The sequence below is a fragment of the Procambarus clarkii genome, chromosome 16, assembly GCF_040958095.1.
Source record: "Procambarus clarkii isolate CNS0578487 chromosome 16, FALCON_Pclarkii_2.0, whole genome shotgun sequence".
Lineage (NCBI taxonomy): Eukaryota > Metazoa > Arthropoda > Malacostraca > Decapoda > Cambaridae > Procambarus > Procambarus clarkii.
Window position 1 is genome coordinate 30,848,762 of NC_091165.1, and position 5,111 is coordinate 30,853,872.

The following is a 5,111-nucleotide window of genomic DNA, read 5'->3' on the forward strand; positions in this document are numbered from 1 at the left end:
ATCAATTCCTGTTACTATTTTGTATGTAGTGATCACATCACCTCTTTTTCTTCTGTCTTCTAGTTTTGGCATATTTAATGCCTCTAACCTCTCCTCGTAGCTCTTGTCCTTCAGTTCTGGGAGCCACTTAGTAGCATGTCTTTGCACCTTTTCCAGTTTGTTGATGTGCTTCTTAAGATATGGGCACCACACAACCGCTGCATATTCTAGCTTTGGCCTAACAAAAGTCGTGAACAATTTCTTTAGTATATCGCCATCCATGTATTTAAAAGCAATTCTGAAGTTAGAAAGCATGGCATATAGGCTCCTCGCACAATATTCTTTATGTGGTCCTCAGGTAATAGTTTTCTATCTAGAACCACCCTTAGATCTCTTTCTTTATCAGAATTCTTAAAAGATTTCTTACATAATATATAGGTTGTGTCAGGTCTATGTTCTCCTATTCCACATTCCATAGCATAGCATTTATTAACATTAAATTCCATTTGCCAAGTGGTGCTCTATATACTTATTTTGTCCAAGTCACCTTGAAGGGCATGACAATCATCTACGTTTCTTGGAGCCCACATACCCACCACAGCCCGGTTGGTCACTTTGCCACTGGTGTATATACTGGTGGTGGTTAAGGTGTCCTGTACACCAGTTGCAAAGTGCTCCTGGCAGTATGGGTTCGAGTCACTTCTGGGGTATATTTGAACATATCTTAATGACAGACACAAATATGTAGCAATCAATAATATAACCTCACCTACCCAACTATAAACAATAGGAATGCCACAGGGCAGCATACCTCTCATATTTCTTATAAATCAATGATTTACCAATTTTCTCTAACATCCTTAAACCAATACTATTTGCTAACAATACTACCATCATCTGTTCAGACTCCAACCCCCACACACTAAATAATATTGTAAATAACAATTAAAAATATTCCACTCACTGTTGTTATCCTTGAAACTCTCACTAAACACAGTAAAGACCTACTACATTTCATTTGGAAGTACAATGGGGCCTCGACTTACGATGCTAATCCGTTCCCAGAGACGGATCGGAAGTCGAAATATCGTTAGTCAAAGCGAATTTTCCCATAAGAAATAAAGGGATTTGAATTAATCCGTTCCCCACCCTCCAAAATATTAACATAAAAATACATTTTATACTGAATACAATGTTTTTTCTAACTACAATACAGTACCAAAGTTACTCTTACCTTTATGGAGGGCTCTTGGTGGCATATGGAAGATGGTGATGGGGGAGGAGGAGAGTTGTTACTGTTTGGAAGGGGAGTCCCCTTCTATTATCACATCAGGCAGTGATGTTTTCTCTGGGGTACTCTCTCTCCTACGTTTTGCCTGAATACCACTAGGACCTGGTTGTGGTTCAGTGCTTGTTTGTCTCACTACAAATTTGTCAAGAGACATTTGTTTTTCCATTCGTTTTAACATTTGTCTGTAATGATGCATCACTTTAGCACCCATAATGTCCTTTTCTTAGCTAGTATGGTGGATATTGTTGACTGAGATTTGTTGTACTGCCTAGCCAGTTCACCTACCTACACACCATCTTCATATTTACGAATAATCTCTCATTTCTGCTCTATAGTCATTCTTACATGGGGCCTCATATGTTGAGCCTTACCACTGACTTTCCTGGAACTCATGGCATATTATATAATAATTACTTTAATGTTCAAAATGCAAAAAATCACCACAAAAATGGAATTTCATATAGGCGCGATCGTCACTAAGTGGGTATAGCTGTAGTAAACTGAGGCAGGTCAGACCGCAGCTGACCCCGAACGTGTACCAACAAATATCGGATGTCGACGACACCATCGGATGTCGAGTAGCATTTTTCGATGAAATTTATATCGTAACTCGAAGTTATCGTAAGTAGGGGCAATCGTATGTCGAGGTGCCACTGTAAATCAAAGTAAATTCCCCTTCTGATAAACAATGTCAACATTAGCATAGAAAATGATGGAAATTACCTTGGTCTATAAATATTCAAGAGATTAAAGTTCAGAACCCACATACAGAAAACAGGCAAAAGGTCTAAAAAACTGTTGGCATACTCTCAAAAATGAGTTATTATGTTCCCCACTCAGCTTTCCTTTCAAAATAGTACACCCTAATCTAGCCCTATCATATATGGTATCTGTGCATTGGGTTTAACCACTGCAAATTACTTCAAGCCCATCATCACCCAGTAAGAATCTTCTATCAGAACTCCAACAAACTTTGTTTTTAGAAAACACACATACCCTGTTTAAATCTCTAAACATGCTAAACATTACTCACTCCACACACATTCTCTTATGCTATATATATATTTTAAAACCTTATTCCTAAATGCTAATACTGATCTGAAAATCTTCCTTAATAGATGTAACAGAATCCAGGAGCATCACACCAGAAATATATATATGTTTGTCAGTAACTGACAAACTGTTAATCCGATTGCCAGTGAGCTAATATAATTGACAGTCAAGCAGACTAATGTAATTGGCAGACAATTATTGCATAACTGATAAAGTTAGGCAAGAGAAATATAAATTTGACTCTTAATGCCGATCAGTTTACTATGAACTCTTAAGTGATATATATTTCTAATCAAGATCGTAAAAACTCACAAATAGGCTTAAACAAACAAAAAAGAATCTGTTTACATAGAAATCTAATGAGGTAATTCCTACATTAATACATTTCTCCTACCAATATAAAGGTCTCATACTGAGTACATCTCACACTATGTTCTTTACCAACTCCAATGCTAAATAATATCAACAAAAATGTCAATACCATAGGTAAAGATTATATAATTATATTTTAAATGAATTTCTAAAGAGAAAAACTAATTGCATTATTATTTAAATAAATATGAAGAAAAACAAAAAAATTTGTTTTATTTTTTATTTTTAGGAGAAAAAAATTCTTTACTTACATAAATATTTGAGCAATTTTGAGTTTGTCTATACTGACAGCTTTTCTTATATAATCTATGAAGAGCATCTATCTTGTACTGTGACAGTTTTCCTGTTCTTGCTTGGTCTATGAGGAGCACCTAACTTCTATATTGACAGTTCTCTGGTCCTTGCTTGATCATGAGAAGCAATCAACTTTCAATAAAGAACAAAATAATAAAATACCATTAGATCTTTTCATGGTAAAGTGTATTTCATAGTGAATATTATGAAGTGTATTTCTCAAACAAAATACATATACATAATTACCTTTAAAGGACATCCAACTGACATGGTGATAGCACAACATTTTCATGATGAAGCTATGTTTTCAAGATGTATATTAGAGATAAGTTAATTTATTATTGTCTTATTACACTTCAACATTCTCTCAATCATGTCCCACACTCAGTGTTTAGTTTATCATGTGAATGGATCGTTTTGTGCATCTTCATATTTCCAAGAGGAGTGAATCTTCCCACACTCTGAGCACTCATAATGTTTGCCTACTAATGCACTAACATATGAGCTCATACTTCTAAAATGTCAGAATCTTCTCCCATACTCTGGACACTCGTGAGGCTTATCACCAGAATAGATTAACATGTGTTCTATTATAGTTCCAACCTGAGAGATTTTTTGCCTCACTGAACACATTCAAGTGGTCTTTCATCCACATGCATCTTCCTATGTTTCTTCATACTTCCAAGATGTTTGAATCTCTTCCCACACTCTGGACACGAATAAAGTTTATCATCTGAATGCACTAACATGTGACGTACTATAGTTCCACGTTCTTTAAATTTTTTGTCACACTCGGCACATTCAAAAGGTCTTTTATCCACATGCACCATCATGTGTCTCTTCATACTTTCAATACGACTGAATCTCTTTCCGCACTCTGGACAAAAATGAGGTTTGTCACCTGAATGTACTAACATATGATACTTTACTTTTTCTTGCCGAGCGAATCTCTTTCCACACTCTGGACACTCATGAGGTTTGTCACCTGAATGCACTAACATGTGAATCTTCATTTCACAAAGGCGAGTGAATACCTTGCTGCACTCTGGACACTTATGAGGTTTGTCACCCGAATGCATTAACACGTGAGTCTTCATATGATCAGGACGAGCGAATCTCTTCCAACACACTGGACATTCATAAGGTTTGTCACTTGAATGCACTAACATGTGATTCTTCATTGTTCCTTTACGAGTGAATCTCCTCCCACACTCTGGACACTCGTGAGGTTTGTCACCTGAATGCACCAACATGTGATTCTTCATATTTCCTACCTGAGAGAATCTCTTCCCACACTCTGGACACTCATGAGGCTTATCACCTGAATGCACTAACATGTGAGTCTTCATATATCCAAGACGAGTGAATACCTTCCCGCACTCTGAACAATGGTGTGTTTTCATCTTCTTTACAACAGAGGCAGTTTGTCTGATAGTTTTCTCCTCAGGATGATAGCACTAGAGGTGATGTTAGTAGGCGTGTCACGGTGCAAGGTCAATGTTGACGGTTAGACAAGGCTTGAGTGTTGTTTCTTAGAGTAAGACTTAATGTGAGCACTTGGCGGTCATTATCGGTGCTTCTTCTATATGATAGGTGCAGTTTGCGTAAAGTTTTCCTGCTCGTGTCTGGACCCAACAGCCAGTGGTGATAAAATGGCGCCCGAAGATCATACAAGCGTTCCAATGTTTTTTGTTCTGGTTCCATATCTTTTTTCTGTAGTTAACATTTTATTCTTATAACTGTTTTTTTCTATATTTATCATTTATATTTTTCCTCATATTTTCTAATTAAGGAATGTAGTTGGAATTCTTTCTTTATATATAATACCATTTGATTAAATCTTTTTTTGAAGGAAATAGTTCTCCCACTACTGCGCATGACCGCGCGCTAGCCCAGCAAACACAGAACGTTTGTGGACGTTTTTAAATGGTTCCACAAAGGTAATACTGTAACTTTTGACATAAATACGTATATCTGACATTCTTAAAACCAAAGGATATAACTAAAAACATTTATTCTTGAGACACAGTTTTTTAAGATTTATGTAAAAATTTAAAAATAATAGTAAATGCTATGGTATTATAATGTTTTCATGCTTTATATTTAAGAATAAATAATTTTC

The 5,111-nt window shown here is 36.1% G+C and overlaps 1 long non-coding RNA gene across 1 annotated transcript; it reads right to left on the bottom strand.

The window, feature by feature from the left end:
* Positions 1 to 2,901: 2,901 nt before the first annotated feature.
* LOC138365199 (uncharacterized) lies at positions 2,902 to 4,688 on the bottom strand. Its single transcript, XR_011228763.1, has 2 exons — positions 3,236 to 4,688; positions 2,902 to 3,121 (listed from the first exon to the last, which is right to left on the bottom strand). It is a non-coding gene; the product is annotated as an uncharacterized lncRNA (long non-coding RNA).
* Between the last annotated feature and the right edge of the window lie 423 nt (positions 4,689 to 5,111).